At 39.6% G+C, this 24,430-nt stretch overlaps 1 long non-coding RNA gene across 1 annotated transcript; it reads right to left on the bottom strand.

Moving 5' to 3' along the window:
• Positions 1-11,224: 11,224 nt before the first annotated feature.
• On the bottom strand, positions 11,225-17,946 carry LOC113900441. Its single transcript, XR_003513139.1, has 3 exons — positions 16,621-17,946; positions 14,393-14,525; positions 11,225-12,763 (listed from the first exon to the last, which is right to left on the bottom strand). It is a non-coding gene; the product is annotated as an uncharacterized LOC113900441 (long non-coding RNA).
• Between the last annotated feature and the right edge of the window lie 6,484 nt (positions 17,947-24,430).

The following is a 24,430-nucleotide window of genomic DNA, read 5'->3' as shown; positions in this document are numbered from 1 at the left end:
CAATCCAATAGAATAATGGGCAGAAAATTACAAGCAATTTACAGGAGAAAATGGCTAATAAACATTAAAAGATGTTCAGCCTCACTAATACACAGGGAAACGCAGATAAAAACAACAAAAACCACTTCACTCCTATAAGCAAAAACTTAAATGTCTAATAAAACCAAGATTTGGTGAAGATGTATAGACATAGGGATACACAAGACTGGTAGTAGCATAAATAAAAACAAACGTCTTAGAGACGAAAGCTAATGAGGTTAAGAACATGCATATATTAAGGCCTAGTAATTATACCTCAAGTATGTAATCCAGTGGAACATAACAGTTCATGCAGATAGCTTACAAGAATATATTTACTCTGTGACAACCTAGAGGTGGGATGGGGGGGAGGAGGTGGGATAGAGGTTCAAGAGTATATTTATGGCTGATTCACATTGCTATATGACAGAAATCAACACAACATTGTAAAGCAATTCTCCAATTTAAAAAAAGAACATGCTCATAACAACAAAAATTGGGTACAGTCAAACATCTATTAAGCAATGAAAAATAAATAAATTTAATATAATCCTACAATGGGATATTATACAGCAGTTAAAATAATGAGATGTCGAGCCATATGTACCTATGTGAATTGGTAAAAGTATACATATATATATATATATATATACATATATATATATATATATACATATATACAAACATTAGATCCCCTGGAGAAGGAAATGGCAATCCACTCCAGCACTCTTGCCTGAAAATCCCATGGATGCAGGAGCCTGATAGGCTACAGTCCATGGGGTCGCAAAGAGTCGGACACGACTGAGCGACTTCACTCACTTCACTTAGTGCTATAAAATATGCCCAAACTACATTATTTATGGATTATGGATTATTTTATCATTATTATGGATTATTTATGGATCCATGTACATGTAGTCAAGATAAAAGTCATGAATGAGAACATATACAGGGTTGATATGGTCTGACATCAAGAGAATGAAAACACCATTGGGCAAAAACCAACATAATCATTGTGGCCACAAGAGTCCTTAATGGATGCTTAAGATATAGTGAAAAATAGGCTATTTGCATAGTCAGTATATTTCTACAAAAGATACTTAAACATACTTAGCAATTGCAAAGGGAAAAAGAGTAATTTCTCAGTGGAGAAACCTGGAAAGCACCTCTTCAGCCAAGTGATCAAAATGAACATCACCAGTAGTGGAACACATCAACATTGAGAACATCCTGATGTGATGGACCAAAAAGGGCACGAGGTCACTTCTGTGCTGTTCTTGCTAAAAATGCATACCATGAATTTCAACATCAGTTCAGTTCAGTTCAGTTCAGTCGCTCAGTTGTGTCCGACTCTGCGACCTCATGAACCACAGCACGCCAGGCCTCCCTGTCCATCAGCAACTGCCGGAGTCTACCCAAACCCATGTCCATTGAGTCAGTGATGCCATCCAACCATCTCATCCTCTGTCATCCCCTTCTCCTCCTGCCCTCAATCTTTCCCAGCATCAGGGTCTTTCAAATGAGTCAGCTCTTCGCATCAGGTGGCCAAAGTATTGGAGTTTCAACTTCAACATCAGTCCTTCCAATGAACACCCAGGACTGATCTCCTTTAGGATGGACTGGTTGGATCTCTTTGCACTCCAAGGGACTCTCAAGAGTTTTCTCCAACACCACAGTTCAAAAGCATCAATTCTTCGGTGCTCAGCTTTCTTTATAGTCCAACTCTCACACATAACTACTGGAAAAACCATAGCCTTGACTAGATGGAGCTTTGTTGACAAAGTAATGTCTCTGCTTTTTAATATGCTGTCTAGGTCATAACTTTCCTTCCAAGGAGTAAGTGTCTTTGAATTTCATGGCCGGAGTCACCATCTGCAGTGATTTTGGAGCCCAAAAAAATAAAGTCAGCCACTGTTTCCACTGTTTCCCCTGACAAATCTAAATTAAGAGACATTCCACAAAATAACTGGCCAGTATTTTTTAAAGGGTCAAATCAAATCATTAAAAAAAAGAAGATGAGGAGCTATCCTAGAGGCAATATAGGACATTAGCGGGTAAAACTGGTAACATATAAATAAGGTCTGTATGTTAGTTAAGAGTATTGTATCAGTGTTAATTTTCTGGTTTCAATCATTGTGCTATAGTTTTGTAAACCACAGGGTTAACAATTGAGAATGTAAGATGAAGTATATATTATTTTTGCAATCTTTAAGTCTAAAATTATTTCAAGATAAAATGCTTTATAAATGGCTGCAAAAATATGACAAAGTGGCAAGGTGATTAATGGTAATGAAGTATCTGTTATCTATACTTCTCTGTATGTTTAAAATATTTCATAGTAAGAGGGGATAATGAAGAATGTATAAATTTTAAATGTGAGTATAAGGAATTAGATAGTCTAAAAGAGATATATTTATCACACAGCAGTTTTAAAACAACAAATTACTGGGGATGCAGGCCTAAGCTTTGTATCTACCAATCAGGAGCCTTGACTGAAGACTCAAAATACAAACACTGGCATACTAAGAAGTCCTTAGTGGATCTTCTGACTCCATTTTAAGCAAAATGCATGATGTCAGTTTCTTGCCCCCTGCCTAGTTTTCTCTTGTGGTTCATGCTAATTTCACTTGGCCTACTACTACTCTAATATTCTTCCTGATTTTCTCTCCACCTAATTCCTCATTTTGCAGCTTTAGTAGTAATTGTCAGTTTATAGTAAAAACCATCTGAATGGAAATAGGGAGAACAAGTGTACAGATTAGCATTGAGGAGATGAGGAGTTTGACTTTGAAATGTTGAGTTTGAATGGCTTCATCATGACCTGCATATGGAGCTGTCTTGTCGATTGCTGGAAATGCGGGCTGCAATTAGGATATAACCTAGTATTAGGGGATTATCCATAGAAGACATGTAATTTGATAAGACCATCAAGGTTTGGGAACAGAACCTAGAAGCAGAAAAAAGAGAAACCAGCCTTAATTGAGAATGTAATAATACGCAGAATACATCACGTAAAGTGCCAGGCTGGATGAAGCACAAACTGAAATCAAGATTGCTTGGAGGAATATCAATAACTTCAGATTTGCAGATGATACAGTCCTAATGGCAGAAAGCAAACAGGAACTGAAGAACCTCTTGATGAAGGTGAAAGAGGAAAGTGAAAAAGCTGGCTTAAAATTCAACATTCAAAAAACAAAGATCATGGCATCCAGTCCCATCACTTTATGACAAATAGATGGGGGAAAAAAATGAAAACAGTGACAGACTTTATTTTCTTGGGCTCCAAAATCACTGGAGATGGTGACTAGAGCCAAGAAATTAAAAGACGCTTACTCCTTGGAATAAAAGCTATAACAAACCTAGACAGCATATTAAAAAGCAGAGACATCACTTTGCCAACAAAGGTTCATACAGTCAAAGCTATGATTTTTCCAGTATTCATGTAGAGATGTGAGAGTTGGACCATAAAGAAGGCAGAGTGCCAAAGAGTTGATGCTTTCAAACTGGTGCTAGAGAAGACTCTTGAGAGTCCCTTGGACAGCAAGGAGATCAAACCAGTCAATCCTAAAGGCAATCAACCCTGAATATTCATTGGAAGGACTGATGGTGAAACTGAAGTTCCAATACTTTGGCCACCTGATGCAAAGAGCCAACTTATTGGATAAGACCCTGGTGCTGGGAAAGATTGAAGGCAGGAGGGGAACGGGTGACAGAGGATGAGATAGTTGGATGGCATCACTGACTCGATGGACTTGAGTTTGAGCAAACTCTGGCAGATAGTGAAGGACAGGGAAGCCTGGCAGTCCTATGCTACAGTCCATGGGGTCACAAAGAGTTGGACACGACAGAGCAACTGAACAACAAATAAGCTTTATTGCCAATAATGTTAAATGAAGTTTAAAAATATTCAAGTAAGATGAGAACTAAGTTAAAACTAGCAAGTTTGAATATTAGAATGTGGCTTTCAAGGCATCAAGATGCCACAGGACATTATGGAGGGATGGACTGCAAGAAGCTAAGGCCAGAGTGAGTGGGAAGGGACCGTGAGGAACAGATATATAGTGGTGAGATAAGAAAGAGAAAATGAGTGCTAGTCTTGAGGGAAGAGCTGCATTAAGGAAAGGATTTTAGAAAAAGAAACACGAGTACACTTGAGGGAGAGAAGGAGCCAATAGAGGAGGAGGGAAATTATACCTTAGAGAGACAGATCAGGGACTTTTCTGACAATCCAGTGGCTAAGACTCTGCACTCCCAATGCAGTGGGCCGAGTTTTGATCCCTAGTTGGGGAACTAGATCCCTCTTGCCGCAACTGAGAATTTGAATGCCACAACTAAAGATCCCTCATGCTGCAACTGAGACCCAGCAGAGTCAAACAAATAAATAAATATTTTTTAAAAAGAAAGATAGAGCAAAGTCAGCGAGGTGAGAGAAGGCAGGTAATAGACGATAAGGTGCACCAGCAGGAACGACTTGAGTCTGTCGTCTTCAATGAAGTCATGAAAGAAAGACTGAAAGTTAGGATTTTGGAGTTTGACACTGACATGGAGAAAGCTTTTGCCTAGAGTCTCAGGTCAAAGTCACCTGCTGTATAAAGAGTATTAGGGAAGAGGCTAAAGGAAAGTAAGAAGTTTCAAGGGGAAATTGCAATTTTAAAATAGCTTAAGTGTAAATCCAATGCTACTGATTTTCTCAGCTTACTGTGGAGCAGCCCTAGAGTGGAAAAGGATCAACGCATATAGCAATTAACAAGGTCGTTTTTGCATTTGTCTTGTAAGTTTATTCCAATAACCCCGTGACATAACTGGAGTGGATATTATTAACCCTGTTTTATCAACAAGGAAATCAAGGCTCAGTAGTTAAATCAAGATGATACATCAATCAAATCAAGATAAGAACTCAGTTCTATTCACTTTGTTCACTCTAAGCGCTTTGGAAGAAATGGCTCTTTTATACAAATTATCTGCAGCCAAGCAATTTTTTAAAAAGCTCTTAAGAAAAGCTGCCAATGTGTGCACTGTCAACAGAAGCATGCCTAATAATCTTATTAGTGGAACAAGATTCTTCATTAAATTTGTTACACGGTTAGATGGGGGTTGGTAGCAGGTGGTAGATACTGAAAGGAGCTCCTGATAGCTAAAAGCTGTTGGCAAGAGCATTTAGAATATACAATGATGGATGACATAGTATTCAATTTAGGGAAGGTGGTTGAGTCTAATAGGGTGACCCAAGGGTCAACCTCAGGCTTAGTGCTATTTAACATCTCATAGGATTTTTGCAGCAGGCATAACAACATGCTAATAGAATCTGGAGATAATCATAACTGATGAGTGATGGTGATACTAACAAGGCAGGGGGAAGAAAATAAAACGGAACTTGGTACAATTTAAGATTTAAAGTGAAGAGAAGAGGGTATGAAATTATATAAGGTATAAAGTGAAGATATTTTTTACCATAAAAGAAATGCAAATATACTATAGTAGGGTTGAACCCCTACACCCCCAGAAGAAGATCAAAAAGAATGAAGGAGGAGATCAGAAGAGAGGTAACAAGTGATAATACAGACAGGATGATAGTGCAGCCAAAAGGTTCAGCTGAGTCTAGAGTTAAAACTGCAACTGACATGCTACCACTTGCTTAACAAAAAAAAGCGGGAAGGAATGGGTTCATGTGTCTGTGCACATATAAAATGCACACACACACACAGAGAATATCTCTGAAAGGATATAGAAGAAAACAATCATCTTGGTGACCTCTTGTGAAACAAACCAGTGCCCTACAAGCTAAACCCCACCTACAGATTGTTACATTTGGCAGCCTATTTTTACAACTTTGAGTACTTTTAGGCTAGGTGTAAATTCTCCAGTTTAGCATAATCCTCATCATTCTCTAAGTTTACACATTTATGTTATCTGCCTGGTCCTTAGAGGGAATTTAGTTGATATGGTCACACGTGGCCATACACAGAGACACAGTCACATATGTAAAGAGATAAACATAGAGAAGGGCCTATACAGATATATTTTAAAAGGTTAACAACAATGATTTCTGAGCAGTTAGATTATGGGTGACTTCCTTTATCAACACTTCTAAATGTTGTCCTACTAGGAACACATTTATAAGATAAATAATAAGTGGTGGTTGATCTTAAATTCACGTTTAAATTAACATCGGCATGCAGCCAAGTACAATCATAGATGTTCCGGGGAGATGTGCTGGGACAATCATTCTGATAGATTTTGCTTCTGTTACTCCTTTCATGCCTGAGCCTACATCTCTGTGCCTGTCTTCAACTCAAGCCAGAGGGACTGAATATATACAATGGGTCAACCACACATAGTCACATCATGGTATCCACTTTTCAGTAAAGAAAAATATTTAAAAGAATTTTTAAGTTTTCATTTTAATAGGTAATATTCTAATGGCTAGTTTTAAAATGATTAAATAATAGCCCACCCTTCCAATCATCCAGTTGTTCTTCACAGAGGGAGGCAAAGTTACCAGTTTCTACTATATTATTTCAGAGGTGGTCTATGCATACAATTAATTACAAATATATCATCTTTAGGAAAATTTTGTCCAGAGTAAGTCCATTGTCTTTATCTGGGCATTATGAAGATGACTTAGAAATGTATTTTGTATAATGATGTGAACAAAGGTCAATTTCCATTATTTGTAGAACATCATAGCGCTTGCTATGACAAGGAATAATTTCAGTTTCAACAGCAGTGGCCACAGAAACAGTTTCCTCACACTTCCTGCTATAGGGAAAGCAAGGAGAACAGCATCCTAACCAAATATTTCAACCCAGCAAATCAACTGTCTCAGTGCTTTTAATGGTATTTTTCTAATCTGATCATTATCGTCCCATTTCTTCCCTGTTGCTGACAAAAACCCTATAAAGAATAGCTAGTTTCAAAAGTGAAATGGGCTTGATTGTGAAAATATGCAAACTTATGATTTTAGTGACAATTTATCTTAGTCAAAGCTAAGCAAATTCAAATTCAACCCATCATAATTCTTCCTCCAAATCTCCTACACGATACTGAAAACACACAATTGTGTCTGCTTCTCCTTAAGTCATTTATCATTTTTAAAAGGAAGGAGAAGAGAAAGTGGTTTCCGGCATAATTAAAAATCAAGAGTTCCCCACTGTGAAGGCTGGATTCTCACTGAGGCGGGCATCTTAGCTGAGGGGCTTGTTAGGGGGGCTTGGGATGTGTGTGTGTGGACAATGGCCCAGGTGAGATAAACACCCCTTCTTTAATAACCCATGCAAATGCCACACTCGAGGGATTAGGGAGAGGCCTCCCCTTATCGTCAGGATGTTCGCACATGACAGGTGACCTCTGTGACCTGGTCCTGATGGAGAGAAGAGGGTGTTTAGGAAACATGACCAGCTAGCCTCTCTCTCCTGCCTCTTCCTGCCTGCAATCTAAGTGGTGTGATTGAGGCATGCTGAAAGGTGAGCCTGTCACACCAATCTCCTCCCCAGCAGCCTGCCACAATGCAGAGATGTGACAGGAAAGGTCATGACACCCAAACAGAAGGCTCCCTCGTGACTTTCAGCTGTCACTATGCTGGGGAGCAGGGCTGTCTTCTGCTTATTCCAGAACCTGGGGTAGAGACTTCCCCAGGATCTTCTTCTGGCAAACACCTTCTCGCCAGCTCCAAAACGGGAGCACATGCAGTCAGCTACTTAGAAGGAGAGACCACATGGTGCTAGGAATCAGTCAGGCAGCAGGGGTGAATCCTCACCCGCCTCGGTAATTGACTGTGCTTTGTCCTGGGCTGACTTACCCCTCACTCATCCACACATGGCTCCACGTCCACTGCTCCAAGTCCACATTTAGGAGCAAATCCTTAACTTTCTTGAAGCCATCTAATACCATCCCCCCAACACCTTTTAACAAGACTGCTGGGGCATCCCTAGTGTTCCAGTGGTTAAGGCTCTAAGCTCCTGACGCAGCAGGGACAGGTTCAATCCCTGCTCAGGGAACTAAGATCCTCCATGCCACGCATGGCAGCCAAAGTAATGAAAACAAACAAACAAACAACAGGAAAAGAAAAACTTAAAGAATAAGACTGCTCTCTTTGCCATTGTCCTCGCTCTCAAAGCTCAGCCATCTATCTTCAGCCAATCTAAAAACGGACGTCAGGAAGAGATGAAAGTTAAGTATATGTACTTCAGAATTTTGTCAGTCATCTTATACTCACCCACCCTCATTCCCATCCCACTCTGTGCCTGGGGGTGCTCCAAGCCCCCAGAGCTGACAAGGGACAGGAATAGCCCAACACAGTACAGTAATAGGACTCGGACACTGCCTACTCTCAGTGGAAAGTGCTAGTTATTTCTATCTGTTGCAAAAATGTCTACAGAGTAGATCAATCATCTTAGGCAGTTCTCCTTTTAACCTGTTAGGGGAATAAATGCCATCCTCAGTGTAATGTGGTGAGCTTGCTGTGTCTAAGTGAACCTGTATGTGTTTCCCTCACTGAAGGTGCACTCAACCCAATTGAGTTGCTTACTCTTAGATTTGGGATGCCCACCTAGCTGCAAGCAGAGCCTAAGCACCATTAGGGGAAGGAAGAATATCTAGGCTGGCCTTGCACCCAAGGGCTCCATGGCTGGATCAACACTGAAGGACAGGAGCTCAGTCTTTGCCTTGAGCTATTGTTGAAATAACATCTCATCTTTCAGAAACCTAATGGTTCCAAGACTAGTGCTTGGGGATATAATCTGAAATCAGGATGAAATGCCCTGCTTAATGAGAACAGCAACATTTATAAAGGACTTCAAGGAAACCTGGGGTGAAGGATTTGGGTGAACATTGCTCCTGCAACAGTTGGGGCCCCAACCCATATCAGTCCGTTTATCAAAAAGTGTCTGAATTCTACTCTGCTGGCCTCACTGTGCCCTTGGCTTTTCCTCTGACCTTCTGCTGCCTGCCCCACTCAAAGAGAAGCCAGCTCTCCACACCCTGGATTCCCACTGCATCCACCACAAGCTGTTTACAGTAGCCTGGGTTGCCTGTAAGCCTCCCTAGCCCACTGTCATCTGACCTTGTTAGCAGCTGTGGCTCAGGCTGCGTTCTCGTCAAAGACACCCTGCACCTGAATGATGGGGGCTGGGGAAGGCTAGCAGACCCCTGAACCCAGTTCTTTGTACCCTGCACCTGAGTGACGGAGGCTGGGTAGCAGACCCCTGAGCCCAGTTCTTTGTAATTTCACCCAAACCTTACAGAGAAACAATGCAAAATTATTCCAAATATAACATTTGGGGCTGTAATAACTGGAGATCAATATGAAATTCCTATCATTAGGGACTATAATAGTGGTGAAGTTGGTAGTCTATGGGAGAAGGCATCAGAGCATGACTGAAACTGACATCCATCTGGAAGCAAGACACTCAATTAGTGTCAGAATGTGTGGTGCATACAAATTCTGTGTGTAATTATCAGATGCAGACGTAGTTTATTGTTATTCCAAGGCCTTATTTTTTGTGACAGCTTCGTATTATTAGAAGAGTCCTGTTCAGCACTAAAACCACTTCCAGCTGGTCAAAGATACCACCAACCTAGAGAGGGACTTGCAATTGAGGGCTGAATGCACCAGGGAAAGGAATCAAAATAAGAGGGCGAGTTTTATTCCATTGATTTTCTAGCCATGAAACAACCCAAAACACTTCCCCGGTCCTTATAATTTTTCTGTGCATTTAGCTGGGAAATGTGCATTTTCCTGATAAAAACTAAATGAAAGTTTCAACTGACTTTTTGCTTCATCGGAAGATTTTCATTTAGCATGTAAAACAGCCAACTCGTAGAGTTGGTTTTAAGGACCTCATTTCAAAATGTGACTCCCCGCCTCTGCTCTCACACTGTGAGCTGAGCAGCTTTCAATTACTTGAGTCACGTGTACCTGAATGAGGTAACGGTTGAGTTTAAAGCAGTTAAGTGGAAAAAATTGTAATTATTTTTCTTTTACAGTTGAAGGGCATATATTAATTATTTTTATTTGAAAAACCAAATCATGTGATTGAAAACTAAATAATCAGTTCAGACTCACATCTGTGAAATAGCCACTGGATGCTTCGAAGGCAAGAAGCAGCTTAGACATCATATTATTTAAATATTTTCTAAAAACAGCAATAAATATGTCCCCAAACTGCAAATCTAACATAAATGCACTGTGTCAGCTAGACAAAGCTGCAAACCTAACATAAATTCATTTTTCTAAATAACCAACAAAAAATATATCTCAAATTTGCAAATCTAATGTAAATACACTTTGTCAACTTGAGACTAATGAACACAGAAGACGATGTAATGGTACAGTTCAGTCGCTTAGTCATGTCCCACTCTTTGCAACCCCATGAACCGCAGCACACCAGGCCTCCCTGTCCATCACCAACTCCCGGAGTCCACCCAAACCCATGTCCATCGAGTTGATGATGCCATCCAACCATCTCATCCTCTGTCGTCTCCTTCTCCTCCAGCCCTCAATCTTTCCCAGCATCAGGGTCTTTTCAAATGAGTCAGCTTTCTGTATCAGGTGGCCAAAGTACTGGAGTTTCAGCTTCAACATCAGTCCTTCCAATGAACACCCAGGACCGATCTCCTTTACAATGGACTGGTTGGATCTCCTTGCAGTCCAAGGGACTCTCAAGAGTCTTCTCCAACACCACAGTTCAAAAGCATCAATTCTCCAGCGCTCAGCTCTTTATAGTCCAACTTTCACATCCATACATGACTACTGGAAAAACCATAGCCTTGACTTAGACGGACCTTTGTTGGCAAAGTAATGTCTCTGCTTTTTAATATGCCGTCTAGGTTGGTCATAACTTCCCTTCCAAGGAGTAAGCGTCTTTTAATTTCATGGCTGCAATCACCATCTACAGTGATTTTGGAGCCCAGAAAAATAAAGTCAGCCACTATTTCCACTGTTTCCCCATCTATTTGCCATGAAGTGATGGGACCAGATGCCATGATCTTAGTTTTCTGAATGTGAGCTTTAAGCCAACTTTTTCACTCTCCTCTTTCACTTTCATCAAGAGGCTTTTTAGTTCCTCTTCACTTTCTGCCATAAGGGTCGTGTCTTCTGCATATCTGAGGTTACTGATATTTCTCTTGGCAATCTTGTTTCCAGCTTGTACTTCCTCCAGCCCAGCGTTTCTCATGATGTACTCTGCATATAAGTTAAATAAGCAGGGTGACAACATACAGCCTTGATGTACTCCTTTTCCTATTTGGAACCAGTTTGTTGTTCCATGTCCAGTTTTAACTTGTAAGCCTGAGCCAATACCAATGTGCATAAGAAGTCCCTCAGACACTGATATGGCAGGAAAAAAAAAAAAAATCAGAACGTCTCTGACCCAACCAAATATCTGTCCCCGCAAATGAAGAAGGGCTGGAGGCCCTTCCAGGTCATCTCATTGCCTGAAGACAGAGCAAATATTCCACAGAGATAAGAATCACCTATTTGTCAGAACTGCTAGAGGTGAGGTCTCAGCCTTCCCTTGAAAGTCATCAAAATGCCTCTAGTCTCCATTGCTTTTACCCCCCCCTTTTTCATCCAGCCTGAATCCCCTTTGTTGTGACTGGAGTCTATCCGCTCTTAGTTTATCCTTAGTAAAGGCAAATAATATCAGTCACAACCATCTTCCACTAATAATCCATCATATCCTTATAACTGCATTATGCCCAACAGCAGACTTTTTCTTGATGAATTATCCCTGGTTCTCTAGCATCTCCTCTCAGGGCTAAATTTTTTTTAGCTCTTTAATCATTCCTATTTGAACAGTCTTCATGTGCACCCTCGGGATGTAAAGTCCAGGACTGGACACCATATCCCAGCTATGCACTAACAGTGCTGATGAGAATGCGGTTATGCCTAACAGACCAAGCAGAGACACAAGAGGAACAAAGACCAGAGATGGAAAGTCCCAACAGCCTTCCAGTCTTTGAGTCTGTTACCAAGGTGCCAAGCACCCCTGCTAATAATCACTTCTCTTTTATTGTTTAGGTTGGCTCCCTTATTTTCTGATACTTACAAACTTTTCTCACAAATACAGTATCTGGATTTAACAGCTGCTCCCATATATAGCTGCTTTAGGACTGACATGGCTCAGGTACAGAGCACAGCAAGAAAGAAGGTCTTAACAACAAAATGCCAAAGTTGGCCATTTGACCCTGTCTGGAGACTGTGTCCTAGAAACTCACTCTTCTATCTTTGACCCACCACCACTTAAGCCTCATGACTCCTATAGATTTGGTACTCCTAGTTAGCTTTGCCTAGAAGACTGATTCACTATTATCTTAGATAAAACACTCAACTTTCCCAACTGTGAAAGCCCTAGCCCTCTTTCCAGCCCTCACTAGGGCCACAATCATCTATTTCAATGCCATCATTTTACAGATGTGGAAACAGAGGCTGAGACAGACATAAAGTGACAACATCCAAATATATAGCGTTGGAACATCCTTTCAGTCAATTCCTGCCAGTCAGTCTATGACTTGCCCCTGAGTCACTGAACTCCTTCATAATGCTTAAATGATGAGAGAATTTGCTATGCCAACTTTCAGCAATATGATGTCCAGCAAAGTGCTTTATGGTTCTCTGGCTGTTTCCCCATCTGTTTCTCAAGGTATTTTGTTTCTCTGAATGCCAGCTCCCATGGACACGTAGCCCTATGCCAATGGCCTTGACTACCAAATCACAAGGTTCCTTTTGTCTTCGACTTCAGTTTCCCTAAAAACAAAACAAAACAAACAACAAAAAAAGCCTACTTATTTTAACTCTGTAACTACTAAGAGTAAGAGCAGCTTCCAGGCAAAAAGATTAGCCCCTAGCAATATGAAGCATCTTTCTCACTATCTTTCCATTTCTCCTATCAAAAAGAATAAAAATGATCCTTCTTAACATGCAGAATCCTATTTAATATGTGAATTCATTTCAAACCCCTGCTCTCCTAGATGAAAAACACTTTAGCATTATGAAATATTTATATTTCCACATAGAAATTATATTTGCAATTATTTCTCTTCCTTCCTTTCTTGCGTTTTTCTTTCCTTCCCTCCTGCATTTCTCTCCTCCTTTTTCTTCCTCAGGGTCACATCTCTGCATTCATCTCATCTGAATCTTCTGGTTTTATCTCAATCCACTTCCCCAGTTTCCTGTTTGATATCTAGCCTGAGTCTCTGCTATTCTGGCTACCTTTACCTTTTCCAAATTCCAGTTTTAGGGTCCTCTAAGAACTTAGTCAGGTTTTATTTTCACTTAATTTCCCATCAATCATTAACACTGTTCCTCAGCATTTACCTTGTATTTTGTATTTTAACAACTGGTCGTATCAGAGGAGAGCTAACCTGACTTTCTTAGGCGATTTTGTTGTGCATATTTTGTGTCCTATTCTATTTCTAGTCTCTCTGTAGTCTACTCACATTTGCTGGGCCATTATATCTAATCCATTATCCAGAAAATGGAAATATAATACTAAGTGGCTTACTATAGCCCCCATTCCTTTCATAATGTCATAAAAATTTATAACACTTAAAAGCCAACGATCCCCGAGGTCATTTATTCTCAAGAAAGAACAAATTTATTCTTGTGGAACAGAATCTATGTCAGATGTAGCTCTCATATTATAAGAAATATAACCTTAATGCACAACATCAGGGCAGCCTGCAAGCGCCCAGCATCCATTCAGTGTCCTGATGGTGCAAAGCCCATTACATGGAGGCAGGTGGGCTCTTACCATTCAGAGGTAAGGGCCTGTATTTCAGCAATTCACTTCAGCCTCCATATCAGATGTGGCTTCACAGAGAGATAATGACCCCCTTCAAACAATAGGAAATAACTGAGAAAAGTCATTATGTCACCATTAAAAAATGTACTCGATTATCCAGTCCTAGCAGTTAGCTAATCTGAGTTTTATTTCAAAAGGCTCCTGAGTGGGAAAGCTTAAGCGCCACACATACCTAGCTCATGAAGTCATTGCTCTCCGTGGCCATCAGATAGTGGTAGCGGAATGCAAGCAACTGTGGAATGAGGGGTGAGGTAACGGGAATGAGGTAGCAGCTAAAGAAGTTCTAAAACTACAGCAGTTACACAGAGCTCTTTTTCTCCAACACCAACTGGAGAAACGACAGGTCCTCATCCGGCAGATGAGGGTTTTCTGCAAACACCAGCTGGCTTGAGAGCCATCTGCCTTCAAAGAGGCTCTCACCTGGGCTCCAGGCCGCTTCCTTGGGGAGCCCCAGGCTCTGAGCGATACCAATCCCCACTGACAGCCACCTCTCCAGACAGCCTCCTCTGGGAGGCACCAGTTGTCCAGGTATCAGATTCAGTCTTTCAGCCTCGGGCAAGGGTATGACTAACCTTTGCTGATGACCTTCTTTCAAGCCTTCTGCTCCCACTCAGTTCTAACTTCCTGATGAAAAGCACAGCACACAGGCTTTTCGAATCACTGAAAATTGGTCCTTCCACAATTTCCCAATAAAATATTAGGCAGCTGTAAAATAATGATCAGTTATATCTTGACCAAAGTTCACACTAGATTATTAAATTGAAATGCAAATTATAAAACATTAATTTGCTAGTGTTTTTTTAAAATAAATGGTTATGTAAATATATTTTTAAGGAGTTAAAATTTCTCTTAGGGCTTAATAACAAAATATGAACTATTCAAAGAAAGACAAATATTAAAAGATATCATTTATGGGATCTAAAACATAATTCAAATGAATTTATCTACAAAACATGATAGATCCACAGACAAAGGAAACAAACTTGACTACCAAAGGGAGAAGGGGTAGGGAGGGACGAATTAGGAATTTGGGATTAGCAGACACAAACTACTGTATATAAAATAGATAAACAACAAGCACCGACTGTATAGCCCAGAGAACTATATTCAATATCTTATAATAGCCTATAATGGAAAAGAATCTGAATATATATATAACTGAATATATATGTGTATATATAACTGAATCACTTTGTTGTACACCAAAAACAAACAATATTGTAAATCAACTATATTTCAATTAAAAAAAAAGAAGAACTGTGGCGAACACTGGAGACTGGAATTACAGATTACTTTTTTCTTTTTGCTCACCCCTGTTTTCTCATTGTTTGGTGAATGTGTATTATCTGTGTGCTTTTAAAAAATAATAATAAGAGAAGGAAACTCTCTGTAAATACGTGGAAGAGTTTTTCATTCCCCTTTTTTTGTACTGGAAACTTAGGAGACAACAGTTGTTGAACTGGTGTGGGAAGTGGGGCAGAGGAGGGAGGGGGGAGAACTATGGTGCCCTAACTCTGGAAGAAATTTCCATTGGCCACAAGGATTCCTTGAGTGCTCTGTGCCCCGTAAAAGAACAGAAGAGCCTTATAAAGAAAATTGAGGCCTTGGAGAACCACTGATTAAATACAGAAGAACCACAGGAGGCTTGAAGGGGGAAGTCCAAGTAACATGACTTTAAAGATTTGTTTCAAGGAAGTAAAAGTACCCGTTAAATAAAATATATTTATTTTGAAACTGTATTACTATGACCTTTTTTTCACAATCAAAAGTAGATAGATTTTATTCATCAGCAACATGATTTTATTTTTGTATTTTTACCACCTTTACCTAATATAAAACATCTGCTGCCCTTGGACTAGCTTCCAGTTCTGCCTGCCACTCTCTGTGTACCCAGTCCCACCCCTCAGCTATGATGCCGTTCTCAACTATATCCTTTCAGTTGGTCTCCCTGTGCTTCATATCATCCATACAATTTGTTTGGTTTCAATAATATAAAAGCTTTATGTGATTATTTAAAATTTAATGTACGCATAGTTTCACCTCCTAAGATTTAAGTTCACTATGAGAGATCCTGCTAGTGGTCCCCCAAATACATTCTTTCCCTCTTCCAGAGTAACAGAGCTCCTGATTTTACCTAAGGCATATAGCCCCCAAAACAAAGCCCACATTTCGTCACCTCCTCACCCTAGAATTGACAATGTGACTAAGTTCTGGCCAATATGACATAAGTAAAAGGGCTGTACGCAATTTAAAGAGAGGGAGCATGCTCTTCTTTTCTTTTTTCTTAGAAATGTTGATGCAATGGCCGGAGCTCAAACAGTGAGTTGGGACCCTAAAGTAAGTTAACATGCCAAGGAATACAAAGTTATAAGACACAAGCAACTGGGCCCTGATATTATGAACCTTCCTTAAACAGCCTGGACTGCTTTTCTCTAGATTTATTTTACGTAAGAAAGAAACTTTTCCAGTTTGCGTGCATGCTAAGTCACTTCAGTCATGTCCGACTCTGCAACCCTATGGACTATAGCCCACCAGGGTCTTCTGTCCATGGATTCCCCAGGCAAGAATACTGGAGCAGGTTGCCATGCCCTCCTCCAGGGGATCTTCCTGACCCAGGGATTGAACCCAAGTCTCTTATGTCTCCTGCATTTGCAGATGGGTTCTTTACCACTAGCTTCTCCTGGGAACCCCTTATCCAGTTTAAGCCACTATTATTTTGGGGTTTCTGTCACTCACTGATGACCCAAATTCGAACTGATAAAATTTTCATTCATTCTACAAACATTTTCTGAGCACCTACCAAGTGTCCAGCACTGAGCATCCTGGCTCTGGAAACACCAAAGCAGACAGGGTCCTTCTCTTGTCCTCCATTTGTGAAGCCTACATTACAGCTCAATATCTACACAGTTAGGCATCTACTAGGTGCTGAAATACCTGATCAACCAAGATCCCTCTCCTGCTTTTCTTGTGGTTTAAAACAGATTTTGTCTTCATGTCTGAGGATCTTTTGTACGAATAATGCTCAAAAAAAAAAAAAAACAAACAAACAAACCCAAAACACAGTTCTTTTTTAAAAGAAATAAAATTACTTGATGAACCTATTCTGCTACTATACCTACTCCCCACGCCCTGAATTAAGCAACCACATTAACAAAGCCTATTGTTGCCTTTTAAATTAGAATAAACAAAGATGATGCCACGATGACAGCCCAAAACAATGCACTGTAGTGTTACCCATACCATATATGTCTTCTCAATAGGGAGGTGCACAAAACTGGTATAAAAATTAGATGAGATATTGTCTCAGAAATGGTTATTAAATATTAGCTATAACAGCTGATAACAAATATTAGCAGCTTTAAAAACAGTCATAATTTTAAATTCAGTAATTCCATTTCTGGGATTCTATCCTAAGAAAATAATCCTAAGTATGAGGGGAAATTTTATGAAAAAATGTTCATCCCAGAGTCATTTATAATAGGCACAAACTAAAGATCCAGTGACCTTCCCCTGCCACCTTCATTCCCATCCAATGGTGAGCTGAGGCCGAGCACTCTGGCCCAGGCGAGAGTTATAAACCCGGGACTAGATGGGAAGACGCAGACAGATTTGGGAAGAGGCAGAGAAGAGCGCAGAACTTGAGTCCGACTTCCTGGCAAGGCAGACTGAACGAGAAAGAAGAGTTCAAAATGTCAAGTCCATCAGAGTAGAGCAGAGTGAAAGAGCGGAAATGAGGCTTGACCCGAGATCAGGCTCCTTGAGGGAACATTCTAGAATGTGGATATTGGAGCCATGCCCTGAGATCCGGAGGGAAAGGGGAGGAAGAACCCTCCACAGAGCATCTCGGGCACACTTGGTGGGTGGGCTAGGAGACACTGGGTTCTGAATAGGAACAAAATATATTTCCATCATGAGTGGAAGGGCTAAATAAATTATTGAACACTGGAAGAAGACACTATGTAACCGTTACCAAATGCTGATTAGAAAGGCTGTAGTAATCAGAGAACAGTGCTCCACTATTGCTGAGTACATATGTTTATGTACTTAGTACATAAAATGTATTTGTTCTTGTTTAGTCACTGAGTCATGTCGGACTTTTGCGACCCCATAGACTGCATGCCCCTTCTGTCTGTCCATGGGATCTCCCAGATAAGAATACTAGACTGAGTTGCCATTTTCTTCTCCAGGAGATCTTCCCCACCCAGGGATTGAACCAGTGGCTTCTGCGTTGGTAGGTGGGTTCTTTACCACTGAGTCACCAGGGAAGCCCACATATAATGTATACTTATATATCTGCTGCTGCTCCTGCTGCTAAGTCACTTCAGTCATGTCCGACTCTGTGTGACCCCACAGACGGCAGCCCACTAGGCTCCCCTGTCCCTGGGATTCTCCAGGCAAGAACACTGGAGTGGGTTGCCATTTCCTTCTCCAACGCATGACAGTGAAAAGTGAAAGTGAAGTCACTCAGTCATGTCCGACTCTTAGCAACCCCATGGACTGCAGCCCACCAGGCTCCTCTGTCCATGGGGTTTTCCAGGCAAGAGTACTGGAGTTGGGTGCCATTGCCTTCTCCACTTATATATCTATTTGTATATAAAAATATAAGTACACACTATATGTATATAAAATGAACATGCAAGTACTTACATAAATACATGCATGGTATGCACTTTCATATAAATATGTGTATATGTATACATATGTATACATGTATATGGTAGTAGCTATGGTATATGCATAGGAAAAATATTTGGAGGAAACATCAAAACACTAATAATTGAGTAGGAAGATAAAGTAATGATAATTTTCCTTTTTTCTCTATTTTCTCAATTTCATTTAATTTGTAGATTTTCAACTTTTATATTTAAAAACTTGGATGTAAGGACAAAAAGAAAATTAGGCACATTTATCTAAATGTTACAGTGATACTCTTCCAGAAATTTGTTTCTGAAGAGTAAAATATGTGTATCTTAGGCAACAAGCCATATTTTCAGCCTCCTAAATCCTTTCCTCTAAATATCAACTGATGAGATTCCAGTGAAAGAATGTTCCTCCCTTGGACTACTTTTGGCTCTTTGGGAATAACTGTAACTCTTTCCTGACATGTGATATCATTGAGGGGACAAAACTCAAAAAAAAAAAAAAAAAAAAAAAACTTGTTTATGGGATACATTCTAATGGTCAGCAATTACCTGGGTCCTTTCCAAAGGTTCTAACTTGCTCCCGTGGTAAACCCTAATCAGGCATCATATAAAGTAATACAAAAGAAAGTGAAATGCTACAAATATAAAGTACTATTATATTTTTCACATTGTATATTTTCTCAATTTTATTAAGAACTTCTTGACAGAATGGGAGTCATTTTAGTCCCTCAATTCACCAGAGCACAGGTTGATCTTTGGTTTTGGTAACTCTAGAGCTGTGAGCAGAATCAATTAATCTATAGCCAAATTGACCACATGATTATCAATGCCAACTATCAGGCCTGCCATAGACCTCCCATGAATCATCTGAATCCAACAAATTGAGGCAAATATTTAGAATAACACCCCTAGAAATAAAAGATTGATTTTTGAATTTTTAAAAATTTTTAAAGTTCCCTTAAACAATTGGGGAAATATGAATGTGAACTGGATATTAGACAAAATAAAAGTGCATTTATTGCACGTGGGAAGGTAGAGATCCTTGTCTTTAAAAATCAAGTGGCAAAACAGTATGAAAGGTATAATCTCATTCTGAAGAATCAGACACAACTTAGTAACTGAACAACAGAGGGACAAAAATACATAGAAGCGTAACTGGAAGGGGATTTGGACGGATATGCAATGAAGAGTTGGCAGGAATCATCTCTGGATAACAAAAATCATGTTTTTATAGCCTTATCTTTTTGCTTATTTGTATTTTTTAGACTTTCTATAATACACATACACTGTGTTTGTAATAATAAAAGAATATTTTCAATGGAAAAAAAGCCCCCTTCAGTTTTAAAAATAGACCTCTGCATTATCCTGGTCCTGGCTACATACAATACTCAGAACTAAATGTCAGAACCTATAGAAAGCCAGAAATGTGGGAAGCATTCTTTTAAGTAAAGAACATACATTCAGAAAGAAAATCCCATGGGGAAAAGTTGCTTTTGCAAGATTCCCTGCCCAAGTTGCCAGTGTAAAGCCTTAACACATTTTGCATAGTTTTTTGATACATAAATAGATTTTAGGGTTGTTTACCAAAACCAAGTTCACACTCTGATCATTTTGATGTTGCTACTGCTGCTGCTAAGTCGCTTCAGTCGTGTCCAACTCTGTGCGACCCCATAGACGGCAGCCCACCAGGCTCCCCCGTCCCTGGGATTCTCCAGGCAAGAACACTGGAGTGGGTTGCCATGTCCTTCTCCAATGCATGAAAGTGAAAAGTGAAAGTGGAGTTGCTCAGTCATGTCTGACTCTTCGAGACCCCATGGACTGCAGCCCACCAGGCTCCTCCATCCATGGGATTTTCCAGGCAAGAGTACTGGAGTGGGGTGCCATCGCCTTCTCCGAGTATCTATGCATAACATTCCCTTAAAATATAACAGCTAGATGAACTAGTGATATTTAAGACTTTTTTCATATTTTGGTAACCTTGAAATATTCATCTGTTATAGTTAAAAGGAAAGGTAAATTATTCATTGACCACTTGAGCAGTAATGATTCCAAAGCAGCTGTTATTTACCTGGGCAATGGTCCTCAACTTAAAATAATTACCTGAATCAGCTCTGGGCTTCATGCTGCTACTCCTTATGTTTAACAGATAGGTTGTAACAGCTCCAAAAAAACCACTGTGGGCCAACAAGTAAATAACCATTTTCAAAAATGTAATTATATACTATATTTATATTATAGTCAGAGATATGATGATCAGGTAAATAAATAAAAGTGACAGGTCTGAAACTAAACAAAATGACTCAAGGAAACAAAAGGCACTTTTATGCTACCTTTGAAGCAATATACACATGTGTAGAGAAAATTATTTTTCACTCAGCCCCAAAGGAAAGAATCAAAGAAATAAACAATTATATAGCTCCCTTCTATCCTACAAATTAAAGGTCTGCACCTAGAAAAAAGTAAAATAAAACTGACCATACCAATCCTAAATACACCTTCTTCCAGGTAAAGTATTTCCTTGCTTTTAATGACTTTTACTATGTCATGAGATTTAAAAACCAGAACACAGAAAGCCTTGTGTGTTTTTCAGAGTCGGGTGGGGAATTTGGGGGAAGCATATGATTGGCTTTCCTTCAGGATTCTGCTGCATCTTTGAAATCTATCCATATTAAAAATAAATAGGTCAGTGGATTCTGGTTCTACCATGGCAGCTAGTCCACCTACTGCTGCTGCTGCTGCTGCTGTCACTTCAGTCCGACTCTGTGCGACCCCATAGACGGCAGCCCACCAGGCTCCTCTGTCCCTGGGATTCTCCAGGCAAGAACACTGGAGTGGGTTGCCATTGCCTTCTCCGAGTCCACCTACTAATTACAACTAAAAACTCTGACAAAAATACGGGGAGAAAAAACTACCTGAGGACTGTGAAAGTAAACAAAAGCAGCTGGATGGGGGGATGGGTGTGCTTTCCATTTTTTCCTTTTCTCATGCAGCTTCATCCTAAGAATTGGTCCCAGTTTCAAAGCAATGTGTGGAATAGGCAGCTAAAATTCCAATAGAAAACGTCTTTCTAGCCAGAGAAACCAGGAAATGATCACCCTGTGGTGTGAAGTGAGTAGGAGAAACCTCAGAGGAGAAAAAAGCTAGAGAAAGGGGGTCCCCCACTTCTGTGTATGAAACCCTTGGCTCAATCTAACATTTGAGTCAAGTATGCAAGGTACCGACTCAAACCAACATCAGCAAAGGCTCTGAGAATTTAAATGAGATAGGAACCACCAACCTAAGTGTCAGACTAACCCTTGAACTGTGCAGGTACCCAACAGACCCAAAGCACCACAGCAAAGGTTTATATAAATGAGTGAGAGTTAAACCACTGCCCACAAAGGTGAGAAGAACTTAGGGTCAGAGCCTAACAAGATTAACTGCCTGGTAAAGCAAAAACATCAACATTCCCCTGAGGATTATAAACAGACTCCGAACCTATGCAATATTACTCTGACAAGTTCAGGATACAATCTGAAATTACTTGACAACCAAAGAAACGGGAAAATATGACCGGATCTCAAGGGGAAAACAATCAACAGATGCCAACCTCAAGATCAGTTAAATGTTGAAACGATCAGAGACTTTCAAGTAACTACTGTAACTATGCTCCATGAGGAAAATACATTTGAAATGAATGGATAGAGATTCTCAGTAAAGAAACAGAAAGTACAAAAAAAGAAAAAAAAAAAAAAAGCAAACAAACAAAAAATCCAACTGGAAACTTTAAAACTGAAAAATACAATATCCAATTTTTTTTAGAATTCACTAGATGGGCCAAATAGCAGAAAATAGATAGGTAACAAGGGAAAATGAAAATAGATCAATAGAAATCATCTAAACTGAAAAACAGAAAGTATTGGAAAAATGAACAAGGTTTCCAGATCTTTCAGTTCAGTGGCTCAGTCGTGTCTGACTCTTTGCGACCCAATGAATTGCAGCACGCCAGGCCTTCCTGTCCATCACCAACTCCCGGAGGTCACTCAGACTCACATCCATCGAGTCGGTGATGCCATCCAGACATCTCATCCTCTGTCTTTCCCTTCTCCTCCTGCCCCCAGTCCCTCCCAGCATCAGTCTTTTCCAATGAGTAACTCTTCGCATGAGGTGGCCAAAGTACTGGAGTTTCAGCTTTAGCATCATTCCTTCCAAAGAACACCCAGGACTGATCTCCTTTAGAATGGACTGGTTGGATCTCCTTGCAGTCCAAGGGACTCTCAAGAGTCTTCTCCAACACTCCAGATCTTTAGGACAATATCAAAAAGTCTAAGATTGGAATTCTACAAAGCAATTACTAAACCTAATAAATGAATTTAGCAGGGTTTAAGGTCAATAATGTTATTGTTGTGCTCAATCATTCTGACTCTTTGCAACCCCACGGACTGCAGCCTGCCAGGCTCCTCTGTCCATGGAATTTTCCAGGCAAGAATACTGAAGTGGGATGCCATTTCCTTCTCCAGGGGATCTTCCCGACCCAGGGATTGAACCAGCATCTCTTGCATCTCCTGCGTTGTTAGGCACTTTTTCCACTGCGCCAGCTGGGAAGCCCTTACAGTCAATATAGAATACCAATTGTATTCTTATATATATATATCACCAGCAGACAATTAGAAAATAAAATTTTCACACTTCTATTTACAGTATCACCAAAAATCATAGAATGCATAGAATTAATCTAACAACAGATGACTAAGACCTTTATACTAAAAACTATAAAACATTGCTTCAGAAAATTTAAAAGACCTAAATAAATGGATAAATACTGCAAATTTATGGATGGAAAGGCTATTTTTAAGATGGTAATACATCTATGGTGAACTACATTCCATGTGATACCAATAAAAATTTTGGCAGGGTTTTGTTGTTTGGTAGAAATTGATAAGCTGATTATAAAATTTAAATAATAATGAAAAGGATTAAGAATAATCAAAGGATTTTAAAAGAATGAAAATGACAAAGCAAAGTTGAGAGGACTTGCCCTACCTGATTTCAGCAATTACTGTAAAGCTACAAAAATCAAGGCAGTTGATACTGGTGAAAAAATAGGCATACAGATAAATGAACTAGAATAGAATCCAAACATATATGTGTGTGTGTGTGTGTGTGTGTGTGTGTATATATATATGTATATATATTTCAATTTTTTTACAAAGGTGCCAAGTCAGAAGTGAAAATCATTTCAATGAATAGTACTAGACTGAAAGTATGTGTTTGGAAAATTGAACATCTGTCCTTACCTCCCATTATATCCCAAAAATTAACTCAGAATATGTCATTTGATCTACATGGAAACCTAAAACCATAATATTTCTAGAAGAAAGCATAGGAGAAGATCTTCACAACCTTGGATTAGGAAAACATTTCTTAGATGGGATGCTAAAATCACAAACCATAAAAGAAAAAATAAAAAGCTGGACTTGATTAATATTACAGATGTCTGTTCCTCATAAGACACCATTAAAGTGAAAAGGCAAGCCATGGACTAGGAGAAAATACTCACAATACTCATCAGAGGACTTTTATATTAAATTTTTAAAAAAGAAAAACTCTCACAATGCATTATGAGAAGCCCAACAACCCATAGACAAACTATGTGAACAGACACTTTGTCAAAGAAGATAGGTAGATGGCCAATAAACACATTAAAAGGTGTTCAACATTCTTAGTCATCAAGGAAGTTCAAATTAAGACCACAATAGGATACCACTACACATCCATTAAATTGGCTAAAACTAAAAAGATGGAGCACACCAAATGATAGTAGGGATATGAAGCAACTGAAACTCTCATTATGTCACTTATAAGAATGTAAAATAGTACAACTCGTTTGGAATACATTTTTGCAATTTCTACAACATTCACCTACCATAAGACCAACACATTTCATTTACCCAAAGGAAACAAAGACATCTGTCCACACAAAGACCT

This window comes from Bos indicus x Bos taurus, chromosome 10 (assembly GCF_003369695.1).
Source record: "Bos indicus x Bos taurus breed Angus x Brahman F1 hybrid chromosome 10, Bos_hybrid_MaternalHap_v2.0, whole genome shotgun sequence".
In the NCBI taxonomy this organism is placed as follows: Eukaryota; Metazoa; Chordata; class Mammalia; order Artiodactyla; family Bovidae; genus Bos; species Bos indicus x Bos taurus.
Note: the sequence above shows the minus strand (reverse complement) of the source record. Positions and strands in the feature narration are given on the sequence as shown.